The sequence below is a fragment of the Mustela nivalis genome (genome assembly GCF_964662115.1).
Source record: "Mustela nivalis genome assembly, chromosome: 7".
Lineage (NCBI taxonomy): Eukaryota > Metazoa > Chordata > Mammalia > Carnivora > Mustelidae > Mustela > Mustela nivalis.
In genome coordinates, this window is record NC_139026.1 from 128,422,561 (window position 1) to 128,436,587 (window position 14,027).

The window sequence follows — 14,027 nt, forward strand, 5'->3', positions numbered from 1 at the left end:
GTGAATTCAGATCACTTGAAGTGGGAAATTGTCTTTTATGGTTTGACCCTAGTAGAAGTGAGTATGATTCTTCCGAGGGCACTGGAGCTGAAAAAATATAGCTTTCTTTGGAAAGTATTAACTGTCTTTTTATAAAAGAAATGTCAAATTTATTATGTTATGACATAATGACTCAACGAAACATTTCCAAAAACTCAAGATTGTAGCTAATCACATCGAAAGGACAAATTAGAGTCTCTACTGCATGCTAACACCAAAGTGAAAAAGAATGTCTGTGAGGCACACCGTTGGATTCTGAATGTGGCTAATGTATTTTGGCTCTCTCCTGTCAAGTAACAATGGAGAGCCGAACAAAGTGATGCTGAATTTATAGTCTTTGACACTAAGTGGCTCCAGTTTTTGAGAATGTGTGTAATTCTTTAAAGAGTGTCTAAGGTAAAAATTGAATATTGATGAGAAACTTTTTTCCAGTGCCTGATTGTAATTAATTAACATATGACATATAAAATCTGTATGCTAGGAATCCTAAGAACTTATAATCCTAAAACCTGTACCAACAAAATTGAAGTGTTACACTGAAAGGTACAGAAAATATCAGGAGGCAGAGTGTAGAGAGAGGTAACATTCAGACATATTTAGTAAGTGCCCACGATCCGGAGTACTGCTTCTGGCAGTATTAAAGTTTTACAAACCTAATTAAAGGCATTCTAATATAATATATGAGAATTAATTTACAATGGCCAACAGAAAGCCATAAAGCAGTTTAAAATCAGACCGACAATCAAAAAAATTTGCTTCTGTAAAAATCTGTCCCATGACTGTTGGGAAAAGTAGGGATTGGGAAAAATAAATGTAGAATTGGAAATGAAGGTGGTTGATCATTCCACAGAGTCACATGTAAACAAAGTCAACTGGTTCAATGATTTACCATTAAATTCTAAATATGTTGTGGCAGTTGAGACTTTTAAGCTTTCTTATCTGCTTTAACAAATTCTGAACTTCGTGTGGGAAGCTTGATTGACCTTCCCCAAGGATTTTGCTAGATATAAATAGGTAGTTCTCAATGAAGCAACCTAAAATTTATAAATGTTTGAAAGTAGGTCTAGTCTGAGCTTGCTAGATAAAGAATGAGTCTATTTCTGAAAATATAATTCAGTGTAAGGTTTTGTAACTTTGTGATATAGTACATAGTTCCTGGATAATTCACATATTTCTATTAATAATCTCAAGAGGCTAAGCAACTTTTCACCTTTGTGATTCTCAGGAAAAAATATGTCATTGCAACAAGTCTATTCCCCTTACAAAGTCAAGCTTAGATACTAGAGTTCTAGAATTAAAAATACCAAAATACCAAATTTGCAATGGTTGCTTCTAAATTTCCAGGCATAGTTTTCTATTCTTAAATTTTAAAATGGTTAAAAGTTCACATTTGCATGCATTAATACATCAGCCAGGAATTGACTTTCTGACTTTTGTGTTCCACTGCAGGATGCTGTAAGACCAAATTGAATATGCAAATCAGGAGAGGCTAGGAGGGGTACACTTTGAAAGCTCACCCACAGTCCCCTAACTAATAATTGGAATTGCTTACCTTTGATGTTGAGCCCTACAGAACATTGCCTTATACTGAAATAAATACGCTGCAGTGAAACATCCTGGATATTTATCATCCCCCATGAATTACTTTTTTTTTACATTAAGTTTCATAATATATCCCTAAAATGCAACCATTATATTGTTCTACATTCCTTTCAATGATGTCATATCTTTGCTAAGCTGATTTATGGTAGTTGCTATGATTAAAGTAAGTACTGGGGAAAACAAAAATGGGATAGGAAATGAAGGTGGTGATGTTCAATGTAATTTCAAGGTTTGAGACTTTGGGCAGTGCCTAATGAATACACTCTCTAGTGGAAAGTAATCGTGGTTATTTAAGAATTGTTTTGTTTTTTTTTCAGTTTGTATGTATTAGTTTTTTGAATGCCCGCGGTGTTGTTAGTATTTTAATAGGCTTTAAGTTGTTTGGACTTAAGGACTTAATAATAACAAAACCAAGATATTGCTTTCCTCCTGGGGTGCTATGAAAAAATTATTGAGATCCTGAGGATGCTGTGACTGGGGTTCCACGAGGAGCCTATAGGCAATGACTAAGGCTGGAGAATTTGGTTAGGTTGTATTCATTTTGTTGTGCAGACTTAAAACCTACCTTTAAAAAAGAAGTATCGCATGATTAAAATTATTCAAAAGAAACATCTGTGTTAGTAAAGGATTAGTGTATTTATGTAGTTAGAAGAATAAATTTACATTGTAAAATACATTATTGTATTTTAATAAATTAAAATACAAGATTTTAATTCAGAATTTCTAGTTTTAAAATGGATTAAGTTTATGCCAGTGGACACAATCAGTTCTTTTCTCACTGCTCCAAATGTTTGACATTCAATATCAGGTTAGTAGTACAGCATGGAAATATGTATATTTAAAGTCAGGGTTAAACATGATTTGCTTTTGAGATGGAGGTATATTACTTCTCATTATATATGTCATACTATTTAAGAGCTGAGCTATGAAATACAGAATAGTTTCATACACACATACTGACCATTAATTTTTCTTATTTGGAACTAGGTCAAGGCTATTTCTTCGCATCCAGTATAGTATGATTAGATTCCATGCTTTCATCTTAACTGTATACATTATTATTATAGTGAGTTGGACTATACTATATTTTCTTTATTCAGGATAACATAGTAAGGTTTGTCTGATATTGTTCTCCAAGTGCATTGGGAATCCTTACAGACATAAAAGGCTATAAAATGAGGGAACACCTAGATCTTCTTCTTTAATCCGAGAATGTAGATTTAACAAATGTGTGTTCTTAATGAATAAGTCACAGTTTGTAGGAGATGTGACTGATGGCGTCTAGGTCTATCGTGGCTGCACATGCCACATGCCTGTCTTCCTGTTCCAAATAAGAAAACAAACATGTCATCCTTGCAAAGGAATATGAAAGCAAACTTTTCTGTGTCTGACTTAAAATATTGTGCACAATTTTCCTAATCCAATGTTAGCTAGTACATGTATTTCATAAAACAGTGAGGAGAGAAAACAGTTCAATGGTGCAAGCCATGAAACTTAACAGGTTATTTCCACTACTATTTTATATGGAGGAAAATCTCGCAGCATCCGTTCACATGTCATATTCCTTGGTAGTTTCCTTAAGATTTTTTTTTTTTTTTTTTGTGAGACTTTTATAAAGTGTTCTAAGTGAATGGAAATATTTTCAGTAAGGAACCTAAAAAGAAAATAGGGGCGCCTGGGTGGCTTAATCAGTTAAGCATCGAGCCCCTGAGGGTTGTGAGATTGGAGCCGCACATCCAGCTGGAGCTCAGTGGGGTGTCTGCTGCAGAGTCTCTCCCTCTGCCCCTCCCCGCACTCACTTGTGCACAGGCGCATGTTCTTTCTCTTTCTCTTAAATAAATCATTAAAAAAGTAGATGTGAGTCCCTTTCAGTCTCTGGTCGGGCAGGTAAGGAGCTAGGAAGTCATCATTTCTTTCCCCATAATAAGAAAAAAACCAAAAGCTGAACAACCTAAAAATCAACAACTCTTTTTAAATTTATTAGAGAATTAAGAGCTCCACACACACACCACTGCCCCCAAACTAGAGACAAGCAAGTGGAAATGGAGAATCACAACTTACTGGAGCAGATGCTCCAGTTAGTATGGGGCCAAACAGGAGTCCAGACAGGGCAGGACATCCTCACCATTACTGATGGATTGCTGTAGGTTCAATGTGGATGAGTTGGAGAGCTAGTCCAGGGGGTTTCAGTGTTAGGAAGCCCCTACACTTTTGTAAGTTTTACCTGGAGGAACCCTGTCAGTTTTTCACAGTGAAGATCAGAGGAAGCTCCTCTCTGCTTTCAGCAGGTAGAGGGAAGAAATAGCCATTTTGAACATTTCCCAGAACTTTCTTTTTTTCATAACAAACCTGCCCTCAAGAGAAACTATTTTATTAGCACCTAATGGACCTAAAAACACAAAACAAAACAAACAAACAAACAAACAAAAACAAACAACTGACCTAAGAGATAAGAGATGGGAGAGTTTACTGGGAAAATAATCTGGTATGTTTCTTACACTACTCATGAAGTGGTATCGTGATATTTTAAAGAGGACTTGGACTAGTAGTAATGTATATTGCAAACTCACTGTCAAACCCTAGAAAAGATTAAAAATGTATATGTAATTGGTATGCTAAGACATGATAAAAAAATGAAATCATATGAAATGCTCAATTAAGATCAGAGAAGACTGAAAAAGAGTGAAGAAAAAGAAAGAAAGAATAATACCAGTGAATAGCAAATTCTAACAAATAAGGTAAATGTTAATCCACCTATCTCAATAATCAGCTTAAATGTTGCTAGTCTATCTATATTCACCAATTAAAAGACTAAGAGAAGATTAAAACAAAACAGAAGAACCATGTATTGTCAGTAACAAACCCATTTCCAGTATAAATACATTGAATGAATGAATGAATGGGGAAAAAAGTGAAAGAATGGAGAAAAATATTAACATTAATTTCAGACAAAGAAGACTTCAGAGGAAGGAGAACATGGAGGGATAAAGAGGATTAACAAATGATAAAAAGGTCATTACTCTAAGAAGACAAAACATCCTTCAGTGTGTAAGCACTTAACCTCAGAACACCAAAATACACAAAGCAAACCTAATAGCATTGCAAGAAGAAAAAGAAGAATCCACTACTACAGCTGGAGACTTCAGCACCCCTCTGTCAAGAGTAGGGCCAACAGGCAGAAATCAGTAAGGACATAGTTAAGCTGAGCAGCACCATCAACCAACTGGATACAACTGACATTATAGAATCCTTCAACAACAGCAGAATATACATTCTTCACAAGCTCACATGGAACATTCACCAAGATAGCCCACATTTGAGCCATAAAATACATCTTAACAAACTTAAAAGAAATCCTACAATATGAGCTCTCAGAACATAATGAAATTAAGGTAGAAATCAGTAACAAAAATTATTGGAAAATTCCAGAAAACTTGAAGATTAAATGGGTGGATTTCTAAATAACATAACAAACCAAAGAAAAAAAACCTCAAAGGAAATTTTCAACTATTGTGAATTAAATGAAAAAGCAAATATAACTTATAAAAATTTGTCAGATTCAGTGAAAATGAATAGAGGGAAATTTTTTTTTAATTTTTTATTTTTTATAAACATATATTTTTATCCCCAGGGGTACAGGTCTGTGAATCACCAGGTTTACACACTTCACAGCACTCACCAAAGCACATACCCTCCCCAATGTCCATAATCCCACCCCCTTCTCCCAAACCCCCTTCCCCCAGCAACCCTCAGTTTGTTTTGTGAGATTAAGAGTCACTTATGGTTTGTCTCCCTCCCAATCCCATCTTGTTTCATTTATTCTTCTCCTACCCACTTAAGCCTCCATGTTGCATCACCACTTCCTCATATCAGGGAGATCATATGATAGTTGTCTTTCTCTGCTTGACTTATTTCGCTAAGCATGATACGCTCTAGTTCCATCCATGTTGTTGCAAATGGCAAGATTTCATTTCTTTTGATGGCTGCATAGTATTCCATTGTGTATATATACCACATCTTCTTGATCCATTCATCTGTTGATGGACAACTAGGTTCTTTCCATAGTTTGGCTATTGTGGACATTGCTGCTATAAACATTCGGGTGCATGTGCCCCTTTGGATCACTACATTTGTATCTTTAGGGTAAATACCCAATAGTGCAATTGCTGGGTCATAGGGCAGTTCTATTTTCAACATTTTGAGTAACCTCCATGTTGTTTTCCAGAGTGGCTGCACCAGCTTGCATTCCCACCAACAGTGTAGGAGGGTTCCCCTTTCTCCGCATCCTCGCCAGCATCTGTCATTTCCTGACTTGTTGATTTTAGCCATTCTGACTGGTGTGAGGTGATATCTCATTGTGGTTTTGATTTGTATTTCCCTGATGCCGAGTGATATGGAGCACTTTTTCATGTGTCTGTTGGCCATCTGGATGTCTTCTTTGCAGAAATGTCTGTTCATGTCCTCTGCCCATTTCTTGATTGGATTATTTGTTCTTTGGGTGTTGAGTTTGCTAAGTTCTTTATAGATTCTGGACACTAGTCCTTTATCTGATATGTCGTTTGCAAATATCTTCTCCCATTCTGTCAGTTGTCTTTTGATTTTGTTCACTGTTTCCTTTGCTGTGCAAAAGCTTTTGATCTTGATGAAATCCCAATAGTTCATTTTTGCCCTTGCTTCCCTTGCCTTTGGCGTTGTTCCTAGGAAGATGTTGCTGCGGCAGAGGTCGAAGAGGTTGCTGCCTGTGTTCTCCTCAAGGATTTTGATGGATTCCTTTCGCACATTGAGGTCCTTCATCCATTTTGAGTCTATTTTTGTGTGTGGTGTAAGGAAATGGTCCAATTTCATTTTTCTGCATGTGGCTGTCCAATTTTCCCAGCACCATTTATTGAAGAGGCTGTCTTTTTTCCATTGGACATTCTTTCCTGCTTTGTCGAAGATGAGTTGACCATAGATTTGAGGGTCTACTTCTGGGCTCTCTATTCTGTTCCATTGATCTATGTGTCTGTTTTTGTGCCAGTACCATGCTGTCTTGATGATGACAGCTTTGTAATAGAGCTTGAAGTCCGGAATTGTGATGCCACCAACGTTGGCTTTCTTTTTCAATATCCCTTTGGCTATTCGAGGTCTTTTCTGGTTCCATATAAATTTTAGCATTATTTGTTCCATTTCTTTGAAAAAGATGGATGGTACTTTGATAGGAATTGCATTAAATGTGTAGATTGCTTTAGGTAGCATAGACATTTTCACAATATTTATTCTTCCAATCCAGGAGCATGGAACATTATTCCATTTCTTTGTGTCTTCCTCAATTTCTTTCATGAGTACTTTATAGTTTTCTGAGTATAGATTCTGTGTCTCTTTGGTTAGGTTTATTCCTAGGTATCTTATGGTTTTGGATGCAATTGTAAATGGGATTGACTCCTTAATATCTCTTTCTTCTGTCTTGCTGTTGGTGTAGAGAAATGCAACTGATTTCTGTGCATTGATTTTATATCCTGACACTTTACTGAATTTCTGTATAAGTTCTAGCAGTTTTGGAGTGGAGTCTTTTGGGTTTTCCACATATAGTATCATATCATCTGCGAAGAGTGATAATTTGACTTCTTCTTTGCCGATTTGGATGCCTTTAATTTCCTTTTGTTGTCTGATTGCTGAATAGAGGGAAATTTTTAACAACAAATGAATACATTAGGAGAAATATTTTCAACTGATAATTTCTTTGAAGCCTAGGAAACTAGGAAAAGAAGAGTAATTTATAAAATTGAAATCAGGAAATCATTAAGAAAATAATCCAGTTAATAAATGGGCCAAAGACATGAAAAGACATTTTTCTGAAGAAGACATGCAGATGGCCAAAAGACACATGAAAAGATGGTCAATGTCACTCATCCTCAAGGAAATACAAATCAAAACTAATATCACTTCACACCTGTCAGAATGACTAAAATTAACAACACAGGAAACAGCACATGGGGAAGAATGGGGAGAAGAGGGAATTTACACTATTGGTGGGAATATAAATTGGTTCAGCCACTGTGGAAAACAGTACGGAGTTTCCTCAGAAAGTTAAAAACAGAACTACCCTATGAGCCAGCAGCTGTACTACTGGGCATTTACCCAAAGGATACAAAGTAAAGATTTGAAGTGGGGCTCCTGGGTGGCTCAGTTCATTGAGTATCTGATCTTGATTTCAGTTCGGGTCATGATCTGAGAGTTACGGTCAGCAGGGAGTCTGCTTGAGATTCTCTCTCTCCCTCTGCCCCTCCCCCTGCTTGGGATCACTCTGTCTCACTCTCTCATTCTCTCTCTCTCTCAAATAAATAAATTTTAAAAAATACAAATTCGAAGGGGCACCTGTCCCCTGATGTTTATAGCAGCATTGTCAACAATAGTCAAATCATGGAAGGAGCCCAAATATCCATCCACTGACGAATGGATAAAAAAAGTGAGATAGATGAATAGACAGGTAGATAATGGAATATTACTCAGCCATAAAAAATAATGAAATCTTGCTATTTGCAAGAATGTGGATGGAGCTAGAGTGTATTACGCTAAGCAAAAGAAGTCAGAGAAAGACAAATACTATATAACTTCACTTATGTAGAATTTAGGAGACAAAACAGATGAACATAGAGGGAAAAGAGAGAGGGAGGCAAACTGTAAGAGACTTTTAACTACAGAGAACAAAGAGGGTTGCTGAGGGGAGGTTGGTTGGGGGATGGGTTAATTAGTGTTAGGTATTAAGGAGGGCACATTTGATGAGTTCTGTGTAAGTGATGAGTCACTAAATTGTACTCCTGAAACTAATATTACACTATTATGTTAACTAACTCAAATTTAAGTAAAAACTTGAAATTATAAAAATCAAAATAAATCATATGTAAAATCAAAATGAAAATCTAGTTTGTTGAAAAGATTAATAAAATTGAAGATCTTCTAGATATATAAACCTAAACAGAAAAGAAAACACAAACTGCTAATTATCAGAAATAAAAGGGGGAACCATCACTACTTAAATGATACAAAAATGATAATAGACACTAAATGATAATAGAAATGGTACTAAAGTGATAATAGGCACTAAAATGACACTAAAATGATAATAGAAAAATATTATGTACAACTGAGTGCCCACAAATCTGGTAATCTAAGTAGACCAATTCCTTCAAAGACACAAGCAACCAAAATCACATGAGGAATAGATAATCTAAACAAGCTTGTAAAAATAAATTGCTTGGAGGGGTGCATGGGTAGCTCACTTGGTTAGATGTCCAACTCTTGATTTCAGCTCAGGTCATGATCTCAGGGCTGTGGAATTGAGCCCTACTCATGCTCCACATTCAAGCAGGAAGCTTGCTGGAGATTCTCTCTCTCTCTGTCTCTCTCAGCACCACCCCCCACTTCCACACACTCAGGAACTCTCAAATAAATCTTTTTTAAAAATTGACTACATAATTAAAAATATTCCAAATCAGAAATCACTAGACTTGACTGGATTCACTTGAGAATTCTCCCAAACATTTAAAGAGGAAATGAAACCAGTTATATATAGTCCAGAAAATACAAACAAAAGGAGCATTTTCTGCCTTGTTCTAAATAAGACGAGGATTTGAAATAAAAAACAAAGACATTACAAGAAAAGAAAACTAAAACTCAGTATCTCATCAACATAGATGCAACAGTTCTCCACAAAATATTAGCGGATCCAATCTAATGAAAACATATATATGCAGCACAACCAAGTGGAAATTATTCAAGTATGTCAGACTTGTTTTATATTTGAAATTTAATTAATGTAATCCATCACATCAACAGAGTAAAGCAAAAAATTAAATGATCATGTCAATAGATGCAGAAAAAACATTTGAAAAAATCCAAACATCCATTTGTGATAAAATACCTCAGTAAACTAAAAACTGAGGTGAACGTCTCTAACTTAATAAAGAATATCTTGCTCCTGCAGCACATACTGAAATTGAAATGATACAGAGATGATTAGCATGGCCCTTCCACAGGATGACACATGAATTTGTGATATATTCCATATTTTTATGGTGACTATGGTTGATAATACAGTATTATATACTTGAAGTTTGCTGTGAGAGTAGATCTTAAGCATTCTCATACACCTACACACACACAAAGTAAATATGTGAGGTGATGCATGGATGAACTCCTTTGTGAGAAGCCTTTCAAAGTGTGTACAAATGTCAAATCATCATGTTGTACACTTCAAATGAATTCCAATTGTATTTGTCAATTATGCTTCAGTAAAGCTGAAAAAAGATATCTACCGAAAACATACAGCAAACATTTATAATTGTGAGAAATTAGGTACTTTCCGGGTAAGAGCAGAGTAAGGCAAGGCTGTCTGTTCTCACCACTCATATTCAACATCATCCCAGAATTCCTAGTTAATACAGTAAGGCAAGTGAGGAAAACAAAAGATTACAAAGATAGATAGCAAGTTGTGTTTGTTTGCAGATGACATGCAGTTATACACCATGAAGAAAACTCTTGGAATTAATAAACAGTTATAGCAATGTTATCAGATACAAGGTTTGTACACAAATGCCATTTACTTTATTATATGCTAGCCCTGAACAATTAGAACTTGAAATTTAAAACACAATGATGATTATATTAATACCAGAGAGAGAGAAAGACAAATACTTAAGTATAAATATAACAAATAAGTACAGGTTCTACATGAGAAAAAAATATAAACTCTGATGAAAGAAATCAAAGATCTAAATAAACTGGGAGATACTCCATGTTCGTGGACAGGAAGAATAAGTATTTTGAAGCTGTCCATTCTTCCCAATTTGATGTATATGTACAAGGTAATTCCAATCAAAATTCCAGAACATAATTTTATAGATAGCAACAAACTGATTCTAAAGTTTATATGGAGAGGCAAAAGACTCAAAATAGCCAACAAAATATTGAAGTATTAAAAAAAAACAAAGTTGGAGGAAGTATAATACCTTATTTCAAGACTTAGTATGAAGCTATAGTAATTAAGACAGTGTAATATTGGAAAAATAATAGATAAATAGAGAAATGGAACAGAACAGAGAGCTCAGAGATAGACCCATATGAGTAAGATCGACTTATATTTGACAAATGAACAAAGGCAGTTCAACAAAGAATGGATAGTCTTTTCAATAAATGGTATTAGAACAATTGGACATCCATATGAAAAAAAAATCTAGATACAGAAATTAAACCTCTCATGAAAATTAACTCAAAATGGATTATAGATCTTAAAGTAAAATATAAAACTGTAAAACTCCTAGAAGACAAAATAGGAGAACATTTAGGAGACTCTAAGTTTGGTGATGAGCTTTCAGATTCAATACTAAAAGCTTGAGTTGTGAATGAAAAAATTGCTGAGTTGCACTTCATTAAAATTAAAATTTCCACTCTGCATATGACACTATTAAGAAAAATAAAACTTAAGCCACAGACTTGGAGAAAATAGTTGCAAACACATATCTGAGAAAGGACTGTGTCCAACATGTAAAAAGAATTCTTAAAACTTAACAGGAAAAAGTAAAAAATTAGACAAAAGATCTGTACAGATACCCACTGTAGAACATAGATGGCAAATGAGTATAAGAAAAAATGCTCCATATTATATGTTATCAGGAAAATGCACATTGAAATGACATGGAGTTGAAATGAAATACCACGGCATACCTAGTATAATAACTAAAATCCAAAACACTGGGGCGCCTGGGTGGCTCAGTGGGTTAAGCCGCTGCCTTCGGCTCAGGTCATGATCTCAGAGTCCTGGGATCGAGTCCCGCATCGGGCTCTCTGCTCAGCGGAGAGCCTGCTTCCCTCTCTCTCTCTCTGGCTGCCTCTCCATCTACTTGTGATTTCTCTCTGTCAAATTAATAAATAAAAAATCTTTAAAAAAAAAAAATAAAATAAAATCCAAAACACTAACAACATGAATGCTGATGGGGATAAAGAGGACAGGGGACTCTCCTTCCTTGTTGATGGGGCTGCAGAATGGTACGGCCAACGTTGGAAGAAGAGTTGGCATTTTTTACAAAACTAAACATAGCCATAAGATCCATTTTTACAAAACTAAACTTACCATAAGATCCAGCAGTTGTGCTCCTTGGTATATACACAAATGAAAACAGGCTTACACAGAAGCATGCACACAGTTGCTATAGGAACTTTATTCATAATTGCTAAAAGTTAGAAGAAACCAAGATATCCTTCATAGGTGAATGGATAAACACACTGTGGTACATCTATACAAAGGAATTTTATTCAGTGATAAAATGAAGTAAGCTATCAAGCCACAAAAAAGATATGGAAGATCCTTAAATGCATATTGTTAAGTGAAAGAAGCTAACTTAGGCTACATACTAAATCATTACAAGCATATCATACTCTGGAAAAGGGAAACCAGCGGATACAGTAAAAAGATCAGTGGTTGCCAGGCATTTGATGGGGGAGAGTGGGAGGAAGAGATAGAGAGGGGCTGCATGGGAGATCTTAAAGCACAGAAACTCTCCTGCACAATAGAGCAGTGGTGGACATGTCGTTATGCATTCGTCAGAGCCCGTGAAACACACACGGGAATGAATGAACCTGACGTAAACTATGGACTTCAGTCAATAATAATGCATCAGTATAGGCTCATTCAGTGAATGTAACAAAGTACCGCACTAAAGCCAAGTGTTAATAGTACGCAAATTCCATGTACTGGGGAGGTTGGAACTCTGTAATTTCTCTCAACTCCCTTTTTTAAGTGGATACAAGAACAAGTAACCCCTTAATGATTTCATGAGGATTCCAACCAGCCTGTCTTATTAACCACATATTTATATATATTTTTTTAATTTTTTATTTTTTTTATAAACATATATTTTTATCCCCAGGGGTACAGGTCTGTGAATCACCAGGTTTACACACTTCACAGCACTCACCAAAGCACATACCCTCCCCAATGTCCATAATCCCACCTCCTTCTCCCAAACCCCATCCCCCCAGCAACCCTCAGTTTGTTTTGTGAGATTAAGAGTCACTTATGGTTTGTCTCCCTCCCAATCCCATCTTGTTTCATTTATTCTTCTCCTACCCACTTAAGCCCCCATGTTGCATCACCACTTCCTCATATCAGGGAGATCATATGATAGTTGTCTTTCTCAGCTTGACTTATTTATATTTACTGACAATCCATTTGGTGAAATAATGGTATTTGTGAACAAGAACAGACGAAAAGTTAAACCATTAGAGGGCGTAAATGTGATCATCTAACTCTTTTGCAATTCTCTTCGGCTGCTTCTGTTCTTAACTCTATTCAAGGGAGTAATGCATGCGTATTCCTTGCATTGAAGAATACAGTGCCATAGGAATAAAGGTAACAACATATATACTGATTCCTCAGAGAGTACTAACTTCACCTGACAACAAGTTCTTAAATAGGAAAGCTTCATAAAAGAAGCCTCTTGTACTATTAATGTACCATTGATGAGTGAAAACCATATATCTCAGTAACAGGACTAAAATGTCCGGGGGGAGAATATTTTAATTAGAAAATACTTTAATAGCTTTGATTTAAAACTGTAAATAAACATTTAACCTAAGAAAGCATACACACACACACACACACACATATATATGTTAGTACACAATGTCATTTACTTTATTATATGCTAGCACTGAAAATCAATCTATCTATCTATCTATCTATCTTTCTATCTATCTTCATTCTTTCCTAATAAAAGCCATGCAGAGGACAGTAGTTATGATGAATTTTGACAGTGATGTCTGTAGAAAAAAATCCATTTGTGTTTCAATGGAGAGATCTTTCATGTACGGCTGCAGTTGAAGAGAATAGAAGTTATCGCTCAGCATGGTGACTTTCAAGTTTACATTTCATTTACTCTTACTGCCATTCGCTACTACTTTGGTCATTGTGGGAATCAGAAAAACTGGAAATGAGATACACTATCAATCAGCCTCCAATACCCCATGTCCCTGCTCTACACACAGTATACAAAATATTTTCCTAACTTGAAATAGACAGACAGGTTTGAGCATATTAGAAGAAAAGAAATGTACCTAAAGAGTGAGCTCAGATATTCGATCACTTTTGGTCAGAGTCACATACTCAGGTGAATTTTGTGAATCATGTAATCACAGTGACATTCTTTTTTCTCCTTCTCCTTCTTCCTCTTCCTCTTGTTTTTTCTTTTTGGGTCAAAAGAATGAAACATCATTGATTTGTGACTCCACAGAAAGAAAATGACATGTGTGTGTTTGTGTGGGGGTGGGAGGCATGAAGTTTGCTCATGGTTTCAATATGTTCTGCCTCACGCTATGGCACCTATCATTGTGCTGAAGGAGTTGTATTTGTC

The 14,027-nt window shown here is 35.7% G+C and overlaps 1 protein-coding gene across 1 annotated transcript in view; it reads left to right on the forward strand.

The window, feature by feature from the left end:
• The window catches only part of MALRD1 (MAM and LDL receptor class A domain containing 1), a gene marked incomplete at its 5' end in the record, with an annotated part of 779,396 nt that overhangs the window by 562,398 nt on the left and 202,971 nt on the right, over positions 1-14,027 (forward strand). The gene's annotated exons all lie outside the window — the stretch shown is intronic.